This window comes from Drosophila elegans, unplaced genomic scaffold, assembly GCF_018152505.1.
Source record: "Drosophila elegans isolate 14027-0461.03 unplaced genomic scaffold, ASM1815250v1 contig_128, whole genome shotgun sequence".
NCBI lineage: Eukaryota > Metazoa > Arthropoda > Insecta > Diptera > Drosophilidae > Drosophila > Drosophila elegans.
In genome coordinates, this window is record NW_024545493.1 from 41,014 (window position 1) to 68,714 (window position 27,701).

Genomic DNA, 27,701 nt, shown 5'->3' on the forward strand with positions numbered 1-27,701 from the left:
GAAGCCAAAAAAGTCTCTGCCAAATTGACAGTCACCAACCACGTTTTGTATTATTCGGAAAGCCGAAGTTTATATACCCTTGCTTCTTCAAAAATTAAATATTCCTTAAAACATCCAAATTTCGATTTATACGCGTATATGTTTAAAAACATTGAGACTATGATGATTTTCAGCTCAAATTTTCGATCTTTCCTTTACTAAATTAAAATCGTACTTCTATATTAATAAACCATTTCTATGTCCAAAAAATTTTAATTAAATTTAATATTAAAAAAAGAAAAGTTACTTTTTTCAGTTATTTTTATACCCTTGCAGAGGGTATTTTAATTTTTGGTCAGTAGTTTGTAACGCATTGAAGAAGACGTTTCTGACCCCATACAGTATATATATTCTTGATCAGGATCAGTAGGGGAGTCTATATAGCCATGTCCGTCTATGCGTCTGTCTGTTTGTATTGAACGTTTGCGAGCTCAGCTTAAAAGCTAGCGATCTGAAACTTTCACAGTGGTCCTTCAAAGCGTCCCGATCGGACGATTATATCCTATAGCTCCCATAGGAACACTCGGATGTAAATTGCAAGAATTTAAGATATTTCGCGCAGTGTAAAAGCTATTGACATGCATCTTTCCAAATTGTATTTTTATGCCTACCTTGATCAAGGTAAGAGCGCGTGCCGATCGGAAGTCCATTTTCTTTAGCTCCCATAGGAACAATAGGTTGAACTCGGTTAAAATTCTACGTTTCTCAGGATATTTCGCGCAGTATATAAGCTATTGACATCAATCTTTCCAAATCTTATTATTATATACATACCTTGATCAGGGTAAAAGAGGGTACTTACCCAGCGTGTCACCGGTTTTAATACTTTTAAAACCGTAATTACGAAATATTAAACCATTACATCTCGAAGAACTAAAAAAAAATTGAAAAGCAGCAAAGTTATATAGTTTTTAAATTTATTTTTCTGATTGTTCCTATGGGAGCTATATGATATAGTTTTCCGATCCGGCTCGTTCCGACTCCACCTCCATCATCTCTCTCTCTCTCTCTGATTTGTAGGAAAAATCAAACCCGGTCGCCTTGGCTTACCCAATATATGCCAAGCGCCTTCGCTGCATCCTCAGTTTTGAACACTTTAAAGGTTATTTTGGAACTTATTTTTTTGTGAACAGACGAGTGACTATTGCGCCCTTTTTGCAGGGCTGATCTTTCAATATTGTTTTCTTCTTGTTTTGATGTGGACAACACTAAAGGAGTATCCCCGGCACAAATCAAATCATCCTTATAAAAACTTTGTCAATGGCCCTAATTTATAATGGGTAATGATCACCGAATTTCTCTGCCAAATAAGACATGTATCGCACCGGTAGAAATGCGGCGTTATTGGAGTTAGTAAAGCGCAGCAGTACGCATTGAAAGTTTCAAATATGTTATAATAGATTTTGGCTGTTAGCGGGTACATGTCAAATCGAAATCGAATTAGTTTCTAGAATAGATCTGGCTGATAAAAAATTTGGTAGTCTCGAACGCATATGTGAGAATTAACATTAACTCCCTGTTAAGGCTTTTTCGGTTCGAAAAAATGAAAATTGGTTTCAGAAGACCGATGAACAAGAAGAGGAGCAGGTATTTCACACAGTGGTATTGATTAAATAAAAGCAATCCTTTGTTTCTGTTTCGCATTTTCGTTTAAATAAATTACAGACGCCGAGAGAACTGATATTCTTGAATTTTCTTATCTGGTTAATTGGTTAATTTGGTAACTAGAACCAGCACAAGATGTCCAGAAAAAATGAGTTTCGCAATTTTTTTCTTTTGAGTAAACTTGTAGGCTGACTGAAATATTATGTCGCATTAGTAAAATTTTTGAGCAGCAAATGAGGAGCCTTCTCTGTCCTGGTACAATCAGTTTAAAAAAGGATGTCAAGCACAGTAGCATATCGGTTCTTTGACATCGAAATGGGATCTGTCACTATTACGCCCTTTGGGAGTCTGTAATTTCACACCAAGTGCTGCCCTTGAAGGATGTTACTGTGCAATTTCTGGCAATACACAAAATATTTCGGTGACTGCATACTTTGTCACTCTACACTTGATTATAGCTGTTACCGATCCTATAATCTAAGAAGTTTCATTAACGATCCGCTGAGTCAAGTATTCAAATCTTTCACTTCCAACTAAGAGTTCAACTGGCTTCCAAAATCTAAAACGCACAAATAGTTTTAATAGGTTCCTTCGCTTCCAAAAATGCCCGAAGTTACTAGAATTAGATCTAGAATAAGACAGCAGGATGATTTTGCCAACAGTGAACTATTGTCACGAACTAGTTCTTAGTTCGAATAATTGAATCCCAACGCTGTTGCAACTCCTGGGCTTGACAACAACGACACCAGCAACGTCAACTACGCGTGAACAAATAACGCAACGTACGGCGGCCTAAAGAAATATTTTGTGACCATATGTATTTTGTAAACGAAACATTTACGTTGAATATAATTAAAACCAATCTTAATACGACGATGTTGTCTTATTAATGACCGTAAACCGCGCTATCTACTGGCCTCATTCGTGACAAACCAACTCTTACTCACAAATGCTCATATAAAACACATCTGAATTAGAATGTGTGTGAACTTCTCAAAAGTGGGATGATGCACACTAAGTGAAAACGAGCAAACACAATTGAACATTACGTAAAGCTTAATTTTTACACAATGCCAGGAAATGTTAAGAAAACCCTACGTCAAACACAATTGAACATTACGTAAAGCTTAATTAATGCACAATGCCAGGATGTTAAATGTTAAAAAAACCCTACGTCAGCACAAGTGTAGAGAAGCCGGACTCTCGACATTAGGAATTCGCGAAGACATGCTCAAAAGATTAAGCCCCAGATCTAACCAGATCTACCAGATCTAATGAGAACGATATTTTCATTTTTGTATTTTATTATAAAATTTCATCCTAACGCTACAAGTTTGGAACTTATAAGTTAATGCGCTAGTCACGAAGAGTTGCAAATATTTAATTGTTACATTATACTTAAAACTAATTTTTATAAAGACTAACCTAAGTTGCCTTCAATTTTTTTGGCGAGCTGATTCCATGATCGAATAGCATTAATTAAAAATTGTCTTTCGGATGTCAGTGATCTGGTCTTATGCAAGTTAGATTGTTTGCTCTTCTAGAGGATGTATACTGCAATTTTTCGAAAAGATACGATAGTTCTTTTTGGAAAATAATTTTTTGCAGAATAATTAAGATTTTTTTTTATATCCATTCATTAAGAGAGACATCGAATATTTTCTACGGAAATTCGGATACGTGATTTCTATGTAAATAGAACTTTAATTTTGTTTTTACTGCTAGTGCCACAGTTTTAAAAAACTTCTATTCCATAAAATAGCGCTGGAACAACGTTACGGATAATGTCCTTATTATGCCATATGTTTACCCTACAGACTTTCTTATATGAACATTCCAGGTAAGAGTTCTGTTGAATGTGAAACCTTAGCTTACAGTTGTTTCAACGTACTCAAGTGGCGTGTTATTTATACTCAGTGGCTGCAAATTATTAAAAACTATCTTTCTTTTACTTATGGCAAGACATTTTGATGGGTTGATACTAAGTCCATTGTTGCCGGCCCACTCATTTACACGTGCAAGTTCTCTGTTACAAACATCTATACACTCATTTATTCAGTTTAAAAGACGACTTATATACATTTGGACATCATCAGCATACAAGTGTACATTTCATTCAGATAACGCATTGGGAAAGGTCATTAACATATAAGGTAAACAATAAGGGACCAAACACAGACCCTTGAGGTACACCACGATTAACATTTTCATATGGGGACGAAACGCTAGACAGTAGAACAGATTGTAAACGATTTTGTAGGTACGAAGACACAAGTTTGACAGAAGTTTTAGAAAACATAAATATATTACGTAGCTTTGCACAAAGGACATTATGGCTTACTGTATCGAAGGCCTCGAGTAAAACTAGGAGTGTAACATTGTTTTCGTCTATTTGTTTCCTTAGGTCGTCTGCAATTTTTAAAATTGCATTGTCGGACATAAATTTATTAATTTGATCGGTCATGAGATTCTCAAATACCTTTGATAGGTATGGTAAAGTGGAGATGGGTCCGTACTCATTATTTGGTTTGGGAATCGGAATTTTGATTGCCGTTTTCCAACAGTCCGGATAAGTAGCTTTTGTCAGTGCAGTATTAAAGGTATACGCTATGTATGGCAGGATCTTTGGCAGCAGTATTTTAATAAATTTGGGGCTTATGTTGTCAGACCCAGTGGCGTCACTCTTAATTCTTAGCACACTTTGAAGGACATCACACTGGTTAACACACATAAACCTAAAACTAATATCACAGACAGTTTCAGGTACAAATCGTGGGATCAGATATTTATTTTCAGTGATTTTAGATACTGTACAGTTTAAGAACTTTCTATTAAGTTCATTTACATTCATGTCTTGCTCAAGTCTTGGTTTAACTGTGCATATTCCCAGGTTTTTAATTATTTTCCATGTCTGAGCAGTGGAAGATGCGTTGTTGAATTTATGGGAATAGAAATTTGTCTTGGCGGTGTCAGTAAGTTTGGTCACTTTTTTCTCAATGACTTGAACACTGCGTAAGCTTGAGGTGTCCTGTACCTTCTTCACTTATTGTACGCCCCGTCACGCTGTAATATTGCGTCTTTGATGTTTCTTTGGAACCATGGTTTTTCAGAAAAACGAATAACTTTGCTACGAACAGGTACGAGACAGTTATATATATAACAAATGTTGTGTTGTAAAAGTTTAACTTGTTCCTCCACTTCAAAAAGGAAATACATGTTATTCCAATTGCACGAAGGAGTCCAAAAGGTCATAGTTGATATTTTTAAAGTCTCTAAAAACTATTGGATGGTCATGGTATTGTAGGTCAAAACTTAGGTGTCAAGAATATGAGGTCATGTTTTGAAAAGGATGGGACAATAAGTATGTAGCTAATAATAATATAATGTGTAGCCAGTCTGTCTGTATCAGACATAACTCTAAAATGAGTAGGGGACACGAAGTTAACCAACTTTATCCCCAGCGATTTCATGTCCTCTGCGAGGATCCTGATTCAGAAATCTTTAAGTCAATCTCGGTAAAAGGTAATTAACTTCAATACGTAAATCATTCATCAAAAAAATTGTAATTGATTACAAAGTCGCAGTTAAGCATCCACCTGATATTGGTCCCGGGGCATCAGAACATCGCAGGAAACTCTCCTTCCAACTAAGGAGAACATTGGTGTACCGCTAGGTTAGGTTAGATTAGGTTAGATATCACTGGGGGTGGATGATGTTCCACCCCCACCTAGGCCGCAAGGGCCCTTGTGATGCCATGTGGTTAAGTAAAAGGTATGTCCCTAAGCTCGATGATGATACGACTGTTTGAACCATCTGGTATGGTTCTAGAATATCATGAGGTTGGCGAACTTAATGTCTGGTATGACTGCAAGGTTGGGTAGAGTGTACCTGCCAAAATGCCTGAACCGTTTAAGGTTGTGCGCTGGGCACAAACAGGAAATGTTTTATGGTCTCGTCCTCTAACTGGACTCTGAGTCTTCTAGGCAGTGTCTTGTTAGAGCACCGATTAGGATGGATATATCCTTTCTGTTGAACTAAACGAGTTTCGTGTCAGCAATGTAAGCTTGAATATTTTGTAGGTGGTGAATGAGTTCCATCTGTTCACAGAGAGACTAGTAACAGTCCGTTTTAGGAGTAGCTTGCAAGTGGGTATGGGCATGCCCACCGTGGCGTTCTCGGGGAGGGATAAGCAGTTGCCTGTGATGTTTCGGTGACCAAGTACCCAAATGAGGATGATTCTGAGTTAGACAGCCATCTTGTTAAGAGATCTGCGGCACTCAGAGATGGTTTCCGCGGTGGAGTTAAAGGAGTCAAGGGTTTTTAGTGCTGCTTGACTGTCTGGGAAAAGGTATATATCTTTGTTATGGTGTAGTGTTGGTTTTGAGAAGGGTCATTGCGTCTTGTATTGCTATGATCTCTGCTTGGAATACATACAGTGGTCTACCAGACGAGAGGAGTATTTGATGTCCAGCTCAAGGGAAGTAGACTCCGCCGCCAGCTTGTTTGTTCAATTTGGGACCGTCCGTATAGATATTGATGGCGTTCTCCACCCGGTGTGGGAAGTTTGCTTTATCAGTACGTGATGGGATGAAAACCTTGTATAGTTTTTGAAGTCTAGAAAGAGAGTCTAGAAAGAGAGTCTAGAAAGGTCTGTAAAATGGAAGGGAGGCCCGTTGGTGCGGTAGCCGCAGCGCAGCCCTTTGCAAGCAGGTCCGGGGGCCCAAGGTTCAGAATTGTATATAGGGCGTCAGTGAGGGTTGTGCGGAGTGCACCACTGATGCAGAGCTCAGCGCTTCTTTGAATTTGGTTGCTCTTATAATCTAGGGTGTTCAACCAAACGATGATCCCGTACAGAAAGATTGGTATTACTCTTTCTGGTTATAGCCAGTGTACAATGGAAGAGAAGCCCCATTTGCGTTTTATTGCTTTCTTGCAAGAGTACAGAGCTATGGCCGCGTTTTTATGTTCATAGAAGTTTCCCGTCTAGTATAAGGCCAAGGTATTTGACTTTTTTGCTAAAGGCTAGGCGATTTTAGTGTAGATTGAATGGGTGAGTTTAGGTATCTTATACTACCTGGTGAATAGTACCAGTTCTGTTTTACAACTAGTCCACATCACCGTTCCCACCTGGAGAGTGTTGACAGGTCTGTTTCCAGGTGGTTGTAGAGTATTTCTGAATATTTATTAAATAAGAATTGAAAATTTGTAGTAGCTGGTTGACTACTATGATCCAGAAAACAGGGAAGAAACTCATCCTAGAAAAGTTCCTCTGCGGAGGAATCTTGTAGCATTGGTTGGTTTAACTTCAGAACTAGTCAGCCCCTTCTATGTCTAGAAAAGCCGCCAAGATGTAACCCATATGCTGGAATCCTTTTTCTATCTTGGTCACCAGTGTATGGAGTGCGGTTTCAGTCGATTGGCCCTTTCAGAAGGCATATTGTGCGTTTAAGAAAAGGTTCGGGTTTACTGTAGTACTATTATGGGTGTTTATCAGCATTCCCAGGGTTTTAAGTAGGAATGAGGATAAACCTATTGGTCTAATGTCTTAAGGGGATGTGTGTGACGGTTTCCCAGCTTTTGGGATGAAGATGACTTTAACTTCGAGCCGCCTTTTAGGTACATGTTGCAGAAGTTGGCAGTTATAGAAAATAACTTTTAGCCACGGCATAATAATGTGGGACTGGGTTGTGATAACGCTTTAGAGATTTACACAAATCTTATTTTATTTTATCTTATTTTATTATATTATTGGAGAGCGTCGTTTCTCCTACGTCTTTTTCTTGCTCGTCGTGAAATCGTACTCTTCATTTCTCTCATCGCTTTCGGCAAGCTTGCCATGTAATTCGTCTTAATCTTCTAGATGAGAACCAGCTGATCCGCGTTGCCAGACCATTCCCATAATAATATGAAGGGCCTTTTTCAGTTGTGCTGGGAAAAGACCATCTGGTCCTGGGGACTTAAAGGGCTTGAACATGCTTTTAGCCCACTTTATGCGTTCATCGCTCCGAGATACTAATGGTTGCTTCTTGGGGGTTAGAGGGGAAATGAGTCCATAGAAGCAGCTCTAGAGCTTGGTTGCTGGTTTCTGTTCACTGGCTTGTAGGTTTTTTAAGAAATCCTATGGTTGTAGGAGATTTAGACAGGATCTTCCTAAGCCGAGCTGCCTCGGTGGTAGGCTCTATGCTACTTCTGAAGCGGGCCCATTGTTTCCGTTTGGCCATTCTAAGTTATTTGTTGTATAAGCTAAGTAGTACTCTCTCCAGCTGTTGTCAGTGCTGACTTGTTTAGCCTTGTTGAATTGTTGTCTTCATTCTTGTTTGAGCTGCATAAGGATTGTGGTCCACCATGGAGGCACCCATAAGCCTTGACTTTCCTACTGTGGCAGGCTTTTTCAAGACTTCACCGCAGGCCATTCTGATGATGTCGACTATCTTCTCTAGTTCTTTTCGGGTGTTGGGGGTGAATGGAGGGAGGGTCTCTGGTTAGTGGCAAGGGTATTTTTAATTTTCTTAGGGTTTGGACATACTATGTCTATGGTAAATTCTAACCCTTCAGTCTCCGATTTTGTCAATCAGGGTCTCCGAGGATATGGTAATGTCCAGAGCTTGCCTTCTATTCTTAGGTCGGGTCATTACCTTTATTGCAGATATATAAGTTTGATTGAAAGAGATAATCAAAATGTAACTCATTTCTTTCGTTTGTGTTTGTACTTCCCCATTGTGGGTGGTGTGCGTTTGCGTCCCCTCCTAGGACGTCGCTAAACTGAGGAAGAAGATAGGCTGGGTTTTTTCCTTACCACTTCTGTAGAAAATGCTATATCTTGGGTTTTAAGTCCACAAATTTTGTTATCCACCTGCCTGTCTGCAGGTGCTTTAAGAGGGCAGCTGTGGCTGCCTTTGAGTACTGAAAGTTAATTTTCACAACTTGCAACATGTGGAGTATTTGTGGTTGGTCTCATACTCTCCCGGAACGTCCAACAGGTTAGTTGCGAATAAGCGCAAGCAAATAAGCAACCCCGGACAAACAGCGGGTATACCGATGGAGGTATACCGACAAGACGCTTGTTTGGCCGTCTTAACACCGTAGCCTAACACACCTCCTCCCTCACAACTACCTACCTCCATCCTATCCCCCCACATCTCACCTCGGTGTCGGACTAAGGTGTCATTCGACCCGTGCCGATAGTAAGCCTGGCTGGGGGCCCGAGTTAAAAAAATAGCCCAGTCGCAAACGGAGGGTTCAGGCAAGTGGCGACCGTCTGTCCTAACAACGCCTTACCCGGATACGGCGGATCTCTGCCCGGGCGGACCATATACTTCTCCGCAACTCGTGGGACCCCATGAAGAAGAACAAAAGCATAAAAATCCCGCAGGATATCCCTGCAACCGGTGTCGTAAGACACTTCGAGGAAAGATCTCTTGACGGCGACAGCCCCCAGGCGGCAGCGCACCCGCCTAGGACTTCACCAGCAGCCCAGGCGAGAAGACCTGCAGGAGCTACCCTGCCAGCACGCCCACCTCTCGCGTCTGATAGGCCAACCTCTATCAGACAGCTGAAGAAGCAGGACGCTCCTCCAGCCCTGGGACAGCCCGGAGGACTGGACGACCCCAACAGGCGTGACCTGCCAGGGTCAAAGGTAAAGTGGTACCTGAGGTATCTCATGCAGGGCATGACACCGGAGGAGGCCTTTAAGAAGGCAAAGGAGCCGAGGGAGCAGCCGGCATTGGGGGCAGCACCGGATGGCAAACGGCTGAACACCAGCCGCACACCACCAACGGACACCCCCAAGAAGTCTAGGCACGGCACAGGGGCTAGTGAGACGTCCTCACGGGTCCCTGGGCAAGAGGGGCCTAGCACAGCAGCAGCAGCGGCAGAATAGGCAAAGGTGCAGGCCAGGAAGATACCTTCCCAGCCCCACCAAAACCAGAAGCCGACAACCGCCGGAGGACGACCCTCTAGCTCGTCCGACATACGCGGAGGCTGCCAAAAAAGCCACGCTCATCAGGGTGGCCATACTCCCGGATGGTTTCCGGCGGCCAGCCTGACCGCAGAGGAACTATCCGGGCTCCAGGAGTCGGTCATGGACGAGATGCTCACGTCAGCGTGGAGCGGTACGGTAGTGTTCAGGGGAATCCACTTCAGGGTGGGTTACCTGATTATCGACTGCCTGCATGAAGGCTCAGCTGATTGGCTCAGCTATTGTAGGTCAAAACTTAGGTGTCAAGAATATGAGGTCATGTTTTGAAAAGGATGGGACAATAAGTATGTAGCTAATAATAATATAATGTGTAGCCAGTCTGTCTGTATCAGACATAACTCTAAAATGAGTAGGGGACACGAAGTTAACCAACTTTATCCCCAGCGATTTCATGTCCTCTGCGAGGATCCTGATTCAGAAATCTTTAAGTCAATCTCGGTAAAAGGTAATTAACTTCAATACGTAAATCATTCATCAAAAAAATTGTAATTGATTACAAAGTCGCAGTTAAGCATCCACCTGATATTGGTCCCGGGGCATCAGAACATCGCAGGAAACTCTCCTTCCAACTAAGGAGAACATTGGTGTACCGCTAGGTTAGGTTAGATTAGGTTAGATATCACTGGGGGTGGATGATGTTCCACCCCCACCTAGGCCGCAAGGGCCCTTGTGATGCCATGTGGTTAAGTAAAAGGTATGTCCCTAAGCTCGATGATGATACGACTGTTTGAACCATCTGGTATGGTTCTAGAATATCATGAGGTTGGCGAACTTAATGTCTGGTATGACTGCAAGGTTGGGTAGAGTGTACCTGCCAAAATGCCTGAACCGTTTAAGGTTGTGCGCTGGGCACAAACAGGAAATGTTTTATGGTCTCGTCCTCTAACTGGACTCTGAGTCTTCTAGGCAGTGTCTTGTTAGAGCACCGATTAGGATGGATATATCCTTTCTATTGAACTAAACGAGTTTCGTGTCAGCAATGTAAGCTTGAATATTTTGTAGGTGGTGAATGAGTTCCATCTGTTCACAGAGAGACTAGTAACAGTCCGTTTTAGGAGTAGCTTGCAAGTGGGTATGGGCATGCCCACCGTGGCGTTCTCGGGGAGGGATAAGCAGTTGCCTGTGATGTTTCGGTGACCAAGTACCCAAATGAGGATGATTCTGAGTTAGACAGCCATCTTGTTAAGAGATCTGCGGCACTCAGAGATGGTTTCCGCGGTGGAGTTAAAGGAGTCAAGGGTTTTTAGTGCTGCTTGACTGTCTGGGAAAAGGTATATATCTTTGTTATGGTGTAGTGTTGGTTTGAGAAGGGTCATTGCGTCTTGTATTGCTATGATCTCTGCTTGGAATACATACAGTGGTCTACCAGACGAGAGGAGTATTTGATGTCCAGCTCAAGGGAAGTAGACTCCGCCGCCAGCTTGTTTGTTCAATTTGGGACCGTCCGTATAGATATTGATGGCGTTCTCCACCCGGTGTGGGAAGTTTGCTTTATCAGTACGTGATGGGATGAAAACCTTGTATAGTTTTTTGAAGTCTAGAAAGAGAGTCTAGAAAGAGAGTCTAGAAAGGTCTGTAAAATGGAAGGGAGGCCCGTTGGTGCGGTAGCCGCAGCGCAGCCCTTTGCAAGCAGGTCCGGGGGCCCAAGGTTCAGAATTGTATATAGGGCGTCAGTGAGGGTTGTGCGGAGTGCACCACTGATGCAGAGCTCAGCGCTTCTTTGAATTTGGTTGCTCTTATAATCTAGGGTGTTCAACCAAACGATGATCCCGTACAGAAAGATTGGTATTACTCTTTCTGGTTATAGCCAGTGTACAATGGAAGAGAAGCCCCATTTGCGTTTTATTGCTTTCTTGCAAGAGTACAGAGCTATGGCCGCGTTTTTATGTTCATAGAAGTTTCCCGTCTAGTATAAGGCCAAGGTATTTGACTTTTTTGCTAAAGGCTAGGCGATTTTAGTGTAGATTGGATGGGTGAGTTTAGGTACCTTATACTACCTGGTGAATAGTACCAGTTCTGTTTTACAACTAGTCCACATCACCGTTCCCACCTGGAGAGTGTTGACAGGTCTGTTTCCAGGTGGTTGTAGAGTGTTTCTGAATATTTATTAAATAAGAATTGAAAATTTGTAGTAGCTGGTTGACTGGGCTGGTCTTGGTCACCAGTGTATGGAGTGCGGTTTCAGTCGATTGGCCCTTTCAGAAGGCATATTGTGCGTTTAAGAAAAGGTTCGGGTTTACTGTAGTACTATTATGGGTGTTTATCAGCATTCCCAGGGTTTTAAGTAGGAATGAGGATAAACCTATTGGTCTAATGTCTTAAGGGGATGTGTGTGACGGTTTCCCAGCTTTTTGGGATGAAGATGACTTTAACTTCGAGCCGCCTTTTAGGTACATGTTGCAGAAGTTGGCAGTTATAGAAAATAACTTTTAGCCACGGCATAATAATGTGGGACTGGGTTGTGATAACGCTTTAGAGATTTACACAAATCTTATTTTATTTTATCTTATTTTATTATATTATTGGAGAGCGGTGTTTCTCCTACGTCTTTTTCTTGCTCGTCGTGAAATCGTACTCTTCATTTCTCTCGTCGCTTTCGGCAAGCTTGCCATGTAATTCGTCTTTATCTTCTAGATGAGAACCAGCTGATCCGCGTTGCCAGACCATTCCCATAATAATATGAAGGGCCTTTTTCAGTTGTGCTGGGAAAAGACCATCTGGTCCTGGGGACTTAAAGGGCTTGAACATGCCCACTTTATGCGTTCATCGCTCCGAGATACTAATGGTTGCTTCTTGGGGTTAGAGGGGAAGTGAGTCCATAGAAGCAGCTCTAGAGCTTGATTGCTGGTTTCTGTTCACTGGCTTGTAGGTTTTTTAAGAAATCCTATGGTTGTAGGAGATTTAGACAGGATCTTCCTAAGCCGAGCTGCCTCGGTGGTAGGCTCTATGCTATTGCTGAAGCGGGCCCATTGTTTCCGTTTGGCCATTCTAAGTTATTTGTTGTATAAGCTAAGTAGTACTCTCTCCAGCTGTTGTCAGTGCTGACTTGTTTAGCCTTGTTGAATTGTTGTCTTCATTCTTGTTTGAGCTGCATAAGGATTGTGGTCCACCATGGAGGCACCCATAAGCCTTGACTTTCCTACTGTGGCAGGCTTTTTTCAAGACTTCACCGCAGGCCATTCTGATGATGTCGACTATCTTCTCTAGTTCTTTTCGGGTGTTGGGGGGTGAAAGGAGGGAGGGTCTCTGGTTAGTGGCAAGGGTATTTTTAATTTTCTTAGGGTTTGGACATACTATGTCTATGGTAAATTCTAACCCTTCAGTCTCCGATTTTGTCAATCAGGGTCTCCGAGGATATGGTAATGTCCAGAGCTTGCCATTGTGGGTGGTGTGCGTTTGCGTCCCTCCTAGGACGTCGCTAAACTGAGGAAGAAGATAGGCTGGGTTTTTCCTTACCACTTCTGTAGAAAATGCTATATCTTGGGTTTTAAGTCCACAAATTTTGTTATCCACCTGCCTGTCTGCAGGTGCTTTAAGAGGGCAGCTGTGGCTGCCTTTGAGTACTGAAAGTTAATTTTCACAACTTGCAACATGTGGAGTATTTGTGGTTGGTCTCATACTCTCCCGGAACGTCCAACAGGTTAGTTGCGAATAAGCGCAAGCAAATAAGCAACCCCGGACAAACAGCGGGTATACCGATGGAGGTATACCGACAAGACGCTTGTTTGGCCGTCTTAACACCGTAGCCTAACACACCCCCTCCCTCACAACTACCTACCTCCATCCTATCCCCCACATCTCATCTCAATGTCGGACTAAGGTGACATTCGACCCGTGCCGATAGTCAGCCTGGCTGGGGGCCCGAGTTAAAAAATAGCCCAGTCGCAAACGGAGGGTTCAGGCAAGTGGCGACCGTCTGTCCTAACAACGCCTTACCCGGGTACGGCGGATCTCTGCCCGGGCGGACCATATACTTCTCCGCAACTCGTGGGACCCCATGAAGAAGAACAAAAGCATAAAAAATCCCGCAGGATATCCCTGCAACCGGTGTCGTAAGACACTTCGAGGAAAGATCTCTCGACGGCGACAGCCCCCAGGCGGCAGCGCACCCGCCTAGGACTTCACCAGCAGCCCAGGCGAGAAGACCTGCAGGAGCTACCCTGCCAGCACGCCCACCTCTCGCGTCTGATAGGCCAACCGCTATCAGACAGCTGAAGAAGCAGGACGCTCTTCCAGCCCTGGGACAGCCCGGAGGACTGGACGACCCCAACAGGCGTGACCTGCCAGGGTGAGGTATCTCATGCACCCCGTCCGACATACGCGGAGGCTGCCAAAAAAGCCACGCTCATCAGGGTGGCCATACTCCCGGAGGGTTTCCGGCGGCCAGCCTGACCGCAGAGGAACTATCCGGGCTCCGGGAGTCGGTCATGGACGAGATGCTCACGTCAGCGTGGAGCGGTACGGTAGTGTTCAGGGGAATCCACTTCAGGGTGGGTTACCTGATTATCGACTGCCTGGATGAAGGCTCAGCTGATTGGCTCAAGATTGCCGTACCTCAGCTGCGGACGTGGAAGGGAGTACCCTTAGAAACCCGCACGGGAGCAGACATCCCGGCAGCTTACAACGCCACGTTGTGCTGCCCGAGGAGCTCCAGCCGGACCAATGAGGAGATACTGGCCTTCATTGGTTTCCAAAACCGGGTCGAGACGGACGCCTGGAAGGTCATCTCCAGGAAGAACGACGGAGCTGGTCGTAGGGATGGACCAGACCGGAAGGGATGAGATAGTGGAGCGTGACCACAAGCTCAACGGCCACGTCACCGTGAGCGGTCTGAAAAAGACTAAGAAAGCTGTCGATGATACCCTCGAACCACTGAATGTCGAGCCGAAGTTGCAGAGCGGGGAGCAGGATGGACAATCCATCACCAGCATGGACATTGGGGACGACCAAGGGCATGGACACCCTATGTCATCCCAAGAGCTAGCCCAGGAACTCCTCCTGGACGACAGCTGCAAAGAAGCCGAGGTTACCGTGATAGACGGTGGTGGAGAGACTTGCTCCCTCTCTTCACCAGACATCACGGAGCACCAAACCTCGGAGTGATGGCTGCAACAAGCAGCACTCGGCTAGCCCAGGTAAATATCCATCGAGCCAAAGCAGCCTCTGCCGTCTTGGCGAGGATGTTCACCTCCCAACACCTCGGGCTAGCCCTTGTACAGGAGCCATGGTGGCACCTTGGCATAAAAGGCCTGTACACGAAAGACACTAGGGTAATATGCGATCCAGGAGGATCACCTCCCAAATCATGCATCGTTGTAAGGAAAGATATCAATTATAGTATCTTTTCAGAGTTCATGAGCAGAGACTGCGTCGCCGTAACCATCAACGGCACAGAAGCTGCACCGAAGCTAACAGTGGCCTCCTCCTACTTTGCCACCGCCAGGAATACCCGGGCTAGTGGACCACTGCCGGACGAACAAGATCCCCCTCATCATAGGATGTGATGCCAACGCACATCACGTGATCCGGGGTAGCACGGATGTCAACAACAGAGGTGAGCAATTACTAGAATTTATTTTAAACAATAACCTAGAGATCTGTAATGTCGGCGCCAGGCCGACATTTGTTACTAGGGTACGGGAAGAGGTGCTAGACATAACGCTAGTAGCCAATTCATTTAAACCCCACATTAAGAACTGGCATGTGTCACCAGAAGAATCTATGTCCGACCACAGGACAATTTGGTTTGAGGTAGCCTTTAACACAGAAAGATGTAACCCTAAAAGAAACACCAGAAAAACAAACTGGGACAAATTCATGTCAACTCTAAAGCTCAATCTTTCCAACGAACCGTCAGGATACCCTAGACATTCCTTGGAATTAGATAGAGCGGTAGACAACCTAGGCCTCAAAATAGTGAATGCCTTTGAAGACAATTGTCCTCTAGGCAGACAGAAGCGGGAAACAGACGCACCATAGTGGAATGCTAGTCTTGAACGACTACGAGAAACCACTCGGAAGCTCTTCAACAAACCAAAAACTGATAGGAACTGGGAACTACACAGGCAAAGCCTGACGCTCTACAACAAAGAGATCAGGAAGGCCAAACGGAAAAACTATAGGAACTACTGTGAGGCAATAAGTAACGTCAACGAGGGCGCGAGACTGCACAAAGCAATGGCTAAAAGTGCAACGAATAGTAATTTAGCCTTGAGGAAAGGGAATAACACCTTCACCTCTACGGATCGGGAGAAATTAGAATTGCTATTTGACACGCATTTCCCGGGGAGTACTCCCACTACGGGAAACAGAACCCCCTAGGACAGTAGCCAGTGACTGGGCAGCAGCCAAGTCTATAGTTACGCCCGAGAAACTCAAATGGGCTATTGGAACCTTCCAACCATTTAAATCACCGGGATTAGACATGATCTCTCCAGCTTTCTTACAGCAGCGGCAGGAACTACTCCTAACCCGCCTAAGAAGACTAATGGTGAGCAGCCTAGCCCAAGTGCATGGTGCAGCGCTAGGGTGGTCTTCATCCCCAAGATCGGGAAGAAAGACATCACCAGCCCAAAGTCCTTCAGACCTATCAGCTTAACTTCGTTTTGTCTTAAAACGCTGGAAAAACTGATAGACTACAATATCAGAAGAACAGCTCTCAGAGACTGTCCGCTGCAAACACACAGCATGCATACAGAGCAGGCCGTTCAACAGACACTGCACTTTATCAACTATGTCGCACTCTAGAAGGGGCAATTGACAGCAAAGAAATGGCTATCTGTGCCTTTCTAGACATAGAGGGAGGCTTCGACAACACATCAAATGATGCAGTTCGAGCTGCCCTGTCCAGAAGGAACATAGACATTACTACGAGCAAATGGATTGGCAACCTACTTGAATCCAGGCGATCAACATGTACACTGGGTTCGGATAGAGTGACAATTGCAACCAGCAAATGCTGCCCGCAAGGAGGAGTACTGTCCCCTTTGCTATGGAGTCTGCTAGTAGATGACCTTGCTGGAAAAGGAATCCAATGTCAGGGATACGCCGATGACATCGTGATAATCGCCAGAGGCAAATTTGAAGCGACACTCTGCGACATCGTTCAACTCGGACTAAAGACAACGCTAGACTGGTGCAGGGAGGTTGGACTCAACTTAAATCCCGCTAAGACAGTCATCGTTCCTTTCACAAGGAAGTACAAACTACACAGAATGAGACAAATTTCACTGCTAGGAACTCCTATAGAAACTAGCCGAGAGGTTAAATATCTAGGAATCACCTTGGATAGTAAGCTGAACTTCGCTTCCCATGTCCAAAAGACATTGGAAGAGTGTTACAGATCACTCTATACCTGTCGGAAAATTGCTGGGAAATCCTGGGGAACCAGGCCTTAGATAATACGATGGCTATACTTAATGATCGTGAGACCAATCCTCACTTACGGAGCACTTGCATGGGGCAAACGAGTTAAGTTCACCAGCATGCAAAACCAGCTAGGAAAGCTACAAAGACTTGCCTGCGTATGCATGACAGGGGCAATGAGGACCTGTCCTACAACTGCCTTAGAAATTCTGATGGAGCTAACACCACTCCACTGTGTGATTGAAATCCAACGCAAAGCTACACTCCTGAGAATAAGCACTGATGGCACATGTAGTGGTTGCATTCTAAATAACAGGGATGCGACTAATCTGTTAGGTGAGGTGCCCCTAATACTCCACCCTAGAGATGAATTGCCAGCCGAACTAATCTTCGAGCAGAACTTCACAGCACACCTAGGCAATAAGAAAGATTGGACCACATTGTCTGAAGTGCACACTATGGCTAAACACACCATTGCATGGTACACAGATGGATCCCTGACACAACAAGGCACGGGCCTTGGAGTGGTAGGGCCTCGCATAAATACCACGAATCCCTTGGCCAATACACCAGCATATTCCAGGCTAAGGTATGTGCCATTGGACGTTGTGCAGAGCTCAACATACAGCGTGGATACAAGGCAAAGGACATATCGATCCTTTCGGACAGCCGAGCAGCAATTACTGCTTCACAAAGTAACAAAATCACCTCGAAGCTAGTCCTAGAGGTGAAGAGTAAGCTAAATATACTGGGCAGCCGAAACAGGCTGGCCCTCAGATGGATTCCGGGACATAAGGATATATCCGGAAATGAACTTGCCGATAAAATGGCAAAACTAGGAGCCGAACAGCCCCTGATAGGCCCAGAGCCCTACTGTGGCATAGGGAGGCACACTATAAAAGAATACCTTAGGAAAGAGGAAGGCGCCATGAGACATGAACACTGGAGAAATACCAAAGGCCTAAGGCAAGCCAAACTTAAAAAAATAAATGAGTGTAGGTATCTCAGCTATGAGCTCGAAACGATGGTTCAGAGCTTATGTTCCAGGAAAATCTTTCCGACTGATCTTACAAGTACCACATTGGGGAATAATAAGTATTATAATAACAAGTATTTCCCCTACAAAACAATCGAAGTTTAGGTGGCGCTATCTGTTGAACTGCATAGCATACACTAGAACCAAGAGCGTGCAGCACCCCCACCCCCGCTAACAGTTATGCCGTTCTCGCTCTCTCTCTCATCTGCTACCACCAGCAGAGCAGCGGCCGATCAGTGGCTAAGCACCAGCAGAGGGGCAGAAGAGGCGCAGCAGAGCGGCGGCAGAGGACTTCATAGCCTTTTAAACTTGTAAAATATTAGCTCGATTTTAAAAATGTTTGTGGCTTTCGATAGATATGACCGAAACACACACACATAAGCAAAGACCTACTTTCTAGCATGTCTCAGAGTGCCAGTATATACTTTCACGATTTGTGGGCTTGTCTCCGTTTTGAAATAAACTTTCGCTGCCTAGCTTTTATAGTTTCAACGTTCATACAGACAAACAAACATGGCTAGATCGACTCGGCTATTGATCCTGATCAAGAATATATTACTTTATATGGTCGAAAACGGTTTCTTCTACCTGTGACATACTTTTTAACTAAAGCCGATTACGTTAATGTGAAGGTGGAAAAATTCGAAGCCTGACCAGTGTGAAAAGAATGTTTTATAAAAGGATGTCTTCATTTGCTAAGTTATATTTTCAAAGAGTTTTATTTCTTCAAGTCAATGTAAGCAAGTCCCATTTGTGAGATTCTAATTCTAGTCTTATTGATGGCCTTATTTATGGCAGAGGCTGCATTTGTTTGCCGTGAGCGTGCAGTGATAATAAGTGGCCTGCACGGTTTGAGTAACAGATCATAAATTATGGCTCAAGATCGTTTGACAAAGTGACATGCACAGAGCTCTGACCCCAGCCCGTTCTACACGCCACGCGGCGTGAAGGGGCGAAGAATTTGTAATCTCCTATCTCCGCGGTTATTTTTTTATGATGAGCAGTTGGAAAATACTGGCGTAAACAGAAACTTTCTGTGTTACGCATGAAAAACTCGCTGGAAACGGCGACGTTGGCAGGCTGCAACAAAGCTCTGTCTCTGCTGACAATTTACATCTTACGAATTCCAGAAATGTGTTTGAGGTTATGATATTTGCGTGTGACGCTGAATGCTATTCTGAGGGAGCAACAGATAACATTTTTCCCAATAAATAGAATCAACAGCTTACCACCACAAGATTAGGTACACTTCTAATTTTAATAATTCGGGAACACTTCTTGGAAATGCTATATGGCCGATGGGGCTTTTTCATTCTAGTATTTATTGATTTATCGGGTATTTTGTCAAAATCCAATCCTCGTTATAGCAAAGGGGTTTTAATAGAGGTGCGCTTAACAGCACTGAACCGAGCTATGTTATACAGACTTATTATTTGTTTGTTTCAGTAAATTCTAGGGGCTTGGCAAATAACTTCGTCAACAAAATTCACTGACTCCCACAGCCACTGTCTTGATTTTTAGTCCCTGTGACTAACACTAACACTGAAAAAAGAGTCAGTGGGTGTCATGGCCTTGTCATGGAAACTACCCAGCTCTTAACCGTTCATGTTTTCTTCAAAGGATCGGGTTCTCGTTCGCAGCTTGTATGACCGTTGCTTTCCCTTAAAAGCTTTGCTCAAATTATTGTTAATGCTTCAACGGATTTTCTTAAACTCGTCAGTTCTTCTAAGGCTCACATAACCCTCAGCAAATAAACCAAGCTTTTGTATTCTTCAGCATAAAAAATTATATGTTGAACAAAGACAACCTGATATGCAGACATACCGATAGGCTGATGCATTGAGTTTCTAAGTGAACAGTAGATGCTACTGAGGAATGAACGTATGACGAACGCCATATTTTACGAGAAAATCGGAGAAGTCACGGCTTTTAAACTGAGTGCCGTTGTCACTCACGACTGTTTCAGGCACACCAAAGCAAGGAAATAAAAGGCATTCTTTTAAATTGGCAAAGCGGACAATTATGGTCAGTTAAAGCAGTTTTGTACGGGATTCTTGATCCAAGCCAATTCGCCGAAAGTCATTCTTGAGGTCAATTTTGCAAATACAGTGCATTGGAGGACTGAGCAGGCCATCCATTATGGGAATCGGATAAGCGTCCGTTACAGTGCCTGCATTAAGTATTCTTGCATTCAGACAAAATCGTACCTTACCAGGCTTTAAATTCAAGTTAACTGGATATGTCCAAGGCGATGAAGGAGCTTTTTCTATAACATCCATCTGAATCATGCGGTCGATTTCCAGACCCAGCAGCTTTTCCTTGGCTGGCGATAAGGTATAGAACCTTTGCTTAATGGGTAGATGTGTCAATGTTGTGCTCAATCAGTTTAGTCAGGCCTAAGACCTCATTTTCGAACGACAGGATGAAGTCGCTGACTTTTTGCAATTTCGATTTCTATATGTTTGATAAACAGATATGAAACGAGTCCGGCTTGAAGTTCATTTTATTAATCGATAGAAATGCCAAAAGTTAACCAAAAATCCTTACCGCATATCACGCTCTGCTGTATGGGAAGTACAATTAAGAATTCGAAATTTTAATCGGTGGAGTTGTATGTCAAGAGAATACGGATTGTGCCAGCTTAGCATTTGGCCGTCTGCAGTACGAACTATGCTTCCGAATTTATTAAATGGTTTCTCACTTATTAGCTGCCGAGGAAGTTGTCCACTTTTGTTGGCTCCGCTGTCTAAAAGAGCAGAATATTCGAGACAAATTATTTCTTTTTGTGAATTATAGATGAAATAATTCAACGATTGAGTGCTCTTTTAAGCATCCAGAACTTGCATAGGCGCAGGGTCGAAGCAGGGCATATGCAAGCAACAATGGATTTAACCTTAAATATTTTGGATTTTAGTTTTAGATATGGTTGAACCCGCAGGTGGTATGAATTAAAAGTTGTGTTATTTAATAGATCCGAGTTTTGACAAGACACGTTTGGTAAATATCCCGTTGCCGTAGCAGCCAGATTGTTTTGGAATCGGTGAATGTCTTGTATGGAGTTTTCCAAAACCGATTTACATTTTGCACAGCTGAGCCTATACACTTCTGGCGCAACCATAATAAACAAGAATGAAAGCAAACCTCGACAAGCCGAAGTTCATATACCCTTGCAGCTATTGCAAAATTTAAAAATTTTCTTGAAACATTGAAGCTATGATGATTTGCAGCTGAATTATTTCATAGTTCCTATATGATATCGTTTTCCGATTGTAATAAAATTTAAAGCGTTATTCTGAACTGTCAAATTATTAATTAGCCAACAAAAATTTCTAAAAAAATTTACAAAAAAAAAAGTCAATTATTTTTTTTAATTTAATATTTTTATTGTTTTCATGGGAGCTTTATGTTATTGTCGTCCGATTTTGATGAAATTTAAACCGTAATTCTGACATTTTTAACCATTACTAAATGTCGAAGAACTAAAAATAAAATTAAAAAACAGCAAAATTATAACTTTTTTCCTCGCTTAGACCGAGTGTTACGATAAAATTCTTCGTGGCGTGACTCCTTACGCAAAGTTGCCAAATTTGATGTGTCAACATCTGGCTTAAGATAATAGCGCACTTCGCTAGCTATATCACAATCATGCATAGGTTCCAGAAGTGAGTCAGCAATATAGAGCATTGCGTCCAAAAACTCATCAAAACTGTCTTTCGAACCCTGTTTGGGACGATGCATGACCCTTTAGATCTCGCGGTCTAATCCCCTGGTCCTGATATTTTTCCTTAAACCTTCACGCCAGTAAAAGCTAAAAATAAAGCGTATTGAAAATCTGCCCGTTTTAAATTACTTCGCGTTTCACGATGCGACTGAGCTGAATTTTTTCCAGGAAATCAACATATATTCAACTGGCTGTACATCTGTGTGATTTGGTCTGTAACTGTTTCAGTCATTCTGTCTTGCAGTGCTAACTGGGCTATGCAAATTGCAATTTTCCTGTTGGGTATCCTGCTCCGAATTTTGTACTAAAATGTTGTCGTTCTGATAAGCTGCGTTGCGAAGCATTGATCTAGTTGTTACCTAAGTTGGTTCCCATCTCGGATTGAAGATGTGGTTGAGATTACGTTAAGTACGGTTGTGCTTACAAGCTGTTTCGATTATTCCCAATTCGAATACTACTGCTTTACAGATGGTGCATATTACTGAATCATCAGTGCCTAGTGAAACTAGATTTTTGTTAAACTTTTTTAATTTTATGTTACGGTAAAAAATGAAATTATAAACAAAATACTGAAAAGAGATGAGATATGCGATTAGCTTTTCGATAATTTTTATCGACGTGAAAATCTTAAGGAATGCGATATTAGTATTACGACAAAAGGGGCTTATCCTGGCTAGTAAAGCAGCAGTAGGATGTATTGTTCGATAAGTACAATATATTATGAAAATTAATACGGATTTAATCATACAATTTATGTATTGAGGTCTTGCCAAATAAAAGAGGATTTTCAATGGAAAGAAATATTTGTTCGAAATCTGAAAACCTGGTATGGAACCGACCTAATATCAGAACTATAATTCCAAGATATTACGTTCTGTTAGGACCGAACTCATACAAAAAACATGTTTTTAAAGTATAAAATTTCTGCTGGTATGGCACTGAACCTATTCAGAGTAACATCAAGTTCGAGTCAAAAATGAAATACCGACTGAATCTACTTTATATAAAACTTTGATGGTGTTTTTTATTTTTCGGGAAGCGCAGATGTCAAACGTCCTGTCGAAGATTGCGAACCAGATGTTATTGGCCTCATTCTACACACTCCCTACTTGCGAAATCTAATTAGATTCCACCCGAAAGAGCCCTTAAAAGGTTACGAATTAATTCATTTTACACATGATTTACTGCAGCAAAACGAAATTCGGGCTCATGTTGCTTAAATATTAAAGTTCCTATTACTAAGGTCTTAAATCTAGCTTACGTTTTTTGTTTTGAACGGCGTATTTATGTATGAGATTATATTTATGGCACGTTACTAAAAACAAGAAAAACAAATTTTGCTTTACTTTGCCGATTGTCGTATGGAACTACATTCTGTATCTAATTTTCACTTAAAAGTAAAGTATATGACAAGTATATAGATATTTATATTTGGGAATTCGTATTCAAATGGATTTCATTCGAAAGCAACGTGTCTCTGCCAAACCAAACACTTCTCGAAGCATAGGCTTCCTGCCTGCAGTAGATAGTGGCTGGATTCTGTCTTTAAAAGATCAAAAACGGGAACACAACGTTTTGACTGCTCCTGATTCCTACACGTGAATAGATCACGCTGAAAGATCTTTCTGATGAATAAGTTGCAAGCCCTGACTGGGATGGTGACTCAATGTTTCGATTCGTGTAAAGACAGCTCCTGACTTCTGCACGCAGAGCGAGGACGCTGACAGAGCGTTCATATGTATGCGTTGCCAGCCCTGTATGTGCTGGTGACGCAATTTTCGAAGTATGTCACGTCAGCGGCGTGAAGGAGCGATTATTGCGCGGTTATTGTTTTTATGATGCGCAGGTGGAAAATACTGGCAGCAAACAGAAACTTTCTGTTTTACGCGTGCAAAACTCAATCTGGTGGCGTTACTTCCGCCGTCCCACAAGGGAGTCATCTCGGTCCGCCGCTTTTTACTTTTTTTATTAGTTATAAGTCATTCTCGCGTATTTATGTACGAGCTCACTGTCCAAGCCTGTCAGCATTCTAAACGTTTTAAACAAGCTTGTCCATTCGGGGAATTTAAAAGAAAATGCAGGAACTGTCCAAACTGTAATTAGACTAAACAAGGCTCAACTAACTTTGCATAAGTCATGTAAAGCTTATGTTTCTATATTATTGCTAATCTTTCCAAATTTGTGTTCCTATTGCTGGTAAACAAATTTTGAAAGACTAGCAATAAATACATGAGTCGGAAAGAGCCGATTAAAAAACAAGAAAGAAAGCAGCTCAAATATTAGATAGTTATTTTATGTAATTTTATTATTTCTATGGGAGCTATGTGATATAGTCGTCCGATTTTGATGAAATTTAAACCGTAATTCTGAAATTAACCAAGTCTATATGTCGAAGGACTAAGAAAATTATTAAAAAACAGCTAAGTTATAATTTTTTTTTATTTATTTTTTCGATTGTTCCTATGGGAGCTATATGCTATAGTCTTCCGATCCGGCTCCTTCCGACTTATATACTACACTCATAGAAAAATATTCCCAAAATTTACAAATCTCGCCTTTAAATCGGCTAGTCTTTGAATCAATGACAAAAATTTCTTGGTTCAAGAAAAAATTGTAATTAAAAATGGAAATCCTATCTGATTGTGAATTTTTAAGAAAAAAACTTTCTTAAAAATGGGAAAAAGGCATAATTTTGTTTTTTTTTCGGACGGCAACAGCAACAAAAATTGTTTAGTTATTAAAGGTGAATTTGCCTTTGAGTTCCATAGAGCAATATCGCTCAAAAATAGAAAACCAGCCTTTGACTTACAAAAGCAATTCGAAAGAAAAAGAACGTTAAAATACGAAGTCAACGATGTCAGCCGGATGACTTTGCCGAAAGCTCAAAGGGCGTTCGACTCAGCAATGTCATTCATTGGGTTTTTAAAGGAGAAATCGCCTTTGAGATCAAGAAAGAAGTATCCCTCAAATATAGAAAAGCAGCAATTAACTGAGCCGATTAATGGTAGCCTAGCGGCTAAGTCGCCTGACCAGAAATCTGAGCAGTATATCTGAGCAGCACGAGTTCGAATCCCCCATCTCGGGATTCTTTTTTTTCTGTATTTGAAGAATAAGGGAAATCACTTACGTGTCCGAATGGGCTTAGCTAAGTTAAGGCAGATAAAAAACTTAAGGAAATTATCTAAAATGATAATAACTTTATATTGCTAATACATAAAATTAAACAATTTCTGAATATATAGTATCAGATTCTAAGCCAACTCTGAAAATATATGATTGTGTTGATTTTTTTTAACATGACTCGTCCAAGCAACAACGAAACAGTCATTCCTTTTGACGTTCATTCTTTGAGTGCGAACATAGCCTAGTGTTACAATGTCCAACTCCCGCGCGAATGGCCTGGGTTCGATTCTCGCCGTCGACCAAATATAAATGCGAGTTCTTTTCAAGTTTTTGGTATTATTTGTGTATTACAATGTTCTAATGTGAATTTTAAAAGTCATGTTTATCTTAATCATCTTCTCTCCCTCTCTAGTTCAAATTTAAATTAAATTGCATGTGTGTCGCGCGCTTCATTTGTGTGAGTAGTTTGCACGTCGAAACTTGTCAGTGTGAGTATGTCGCCGACTGCAATTTCATACAAAATACTGTTCGTGTCGCGACGCGTCCTCTGGCAGAACTCTGAGAAATTATTTTATTTTAAAGAAATATATTTTTTGCTTTAAGAATATTTTTTCTTGTTTCAAGAAATAGTTTTTCTAAATTTAAAAAATATTTTTTCTTGATTTAAAAAATAATATTTCTAGGCTTGAGACATTTTATTTTTTGGTTTAAGAGCTGGATTTCTTGTTTGAAGATAGGAATCGTCATTAATTTAAGAAAGAAATTTTCTTCAAATGAAGGCGACTCGTCTTTGTCGAAAATTCAAAGGCGATTTCACTAGATTTTAAGAAGAAATTTCTATGAGTGTAGTATTAATACAGAAAACATTTAGAAACTTTAACAGAAGTATTTACAAGATTATTTAATAATAAGTTAGAATTACCAAAGACAAATGCGAATTTTTGCAATCAAGTGTTAAATACGTAGGATTTTTAATTTCTTAGGAAGGTAGTAGAGCATATGACAAAGGAATTGAAGAAATTCAATATTTTCCAATTCCATGCAAAGTACACACAGTTTAAAGCTTTTTAGGTTTATATTCTTACTTTAGACGGTTTATTAAAGATTTTTCCACAATAGCTAAACTCTTATACGATCTTCTGAGGAAAGACAGTTAGTGTTTTTAACGCTTAAGGAAAAACTAGTTAAGTACCCCGTACTTGCTATCAACATTTACAAGGACGAAATTGAACTGCATTGTGATGAAAATGCTTTGGTGATGATGATGGCCAGTAGCATCCAATATTTTATTTCTATAAACGGACTACTAAAACAGAATCTAAGTACATAGCTTCGAATTGGTGACGTTACCGATTGTAAATGCTCTACGTAGATTTCGAATTTATTTGCAAGGCAAACGTTCTAAGATCGTGATAGACTGCAATTCGCTGACGTTAACATAACACAGAGTTCAACAAAATCCCGTTGGGCGCTTGAGGTACAAAACTACGACTACGGACTTGTACATTGGTCTGGCGCTAGAATGCAACACATAGACGCGCTAAGTAGATGTAATAATGTCCTCATAGTAGACAAACAGTTCTGAGGATAACTTAACCATTTGTCAATCAAAAGATTAAAAATTCAAAATATCAAGGAACAGTTGGAGGACGGGATAGTATATCGAAAAACAAACGATAATAAAATGCTGTGTTACTCACCAGAGGATATAGAAAGTCATGTGTTGCACAAATGTCACAATGCCATAGGGCACATAAGCAGGTATAAGATGTTAAATGTAATTTCAAAAAGTTATTGGTTCTTTACATTTAAGGTAAGTGCAGTAATCATTTCGAGAATTGTTTAAAGTGTGTTAGCCTTTTCCCTAAGAGTAAATAAAAAAGTTATAACCCTTAGCATGTACAGTTCAAAAAATATTGTATTTAAACAGGATCAGGGGATCCAGTTCGTCAGGATGGCCGTGTTGTAGCGGGACAGCTATTTACATGACATGACTGACGAAACAGTCGTTACTTTTGACGTTCATTTTTTGAGTGCGAACATAGCCTAGTGTTACAATGTCCAACTCCCGCGCGGAAGGCCTGGGTTCGATTCTCGCCGTCGACCAAATATAAATGCGAGTTCTTTTCAAGTTTTTGGTATTATTTGTGTATTACAATGTTCTAATGTGAATTTTAAAAGTCATGTTTATCTTTATCATATTCTCCCTTCCTAGATAAAATTTAAATTAAATTGCATGTGTGTCGCGCGCCGCGCTTCATTTGTGTGAGTAGTTTGCACCCCAGTCGGAAGTTAGAGAACGCATTCCAATAAAAAAAGCTTCTTTCATACATGCTTTGCAAGCGAAAAAGAATGTTAGAAGCTATAAAGAAGCATTTTTTATGCATTCTAAAGAGTTTTTTGTGAAATCGTCCCTTCTACTACAATGCAAAAAAAAGCCTTCTTTTGCAATGTAAAAAAAAATGAAACCCGAACGATGCCGATCGTCCGATATTTTTGAGATCGTGTTTTTCACCGAAAATCTCGCTTACCAAAGAACGCAAAAAGAAGTCTTGTTTTGGAATGGACAAAAAAATGGGAAACAAATTTAATCTATTTTTCTTAATGAACAGCAGCGACGTAAATATATACACTTTTTATCTTTATAAACAATATCTGAACGCTTTGTTATGTTTGGGGTATATGACTTGTTAAACTTTTCCTAAATCTAATTCTGTAAAAAATATTAATCTTTAACTTTATTAATAATAATATTTAATATATTTTATATTGTATTAGAAAATTATTAATTTGACACAGTTTTTTATATATTTTAATTTTAGGTAATAATATAT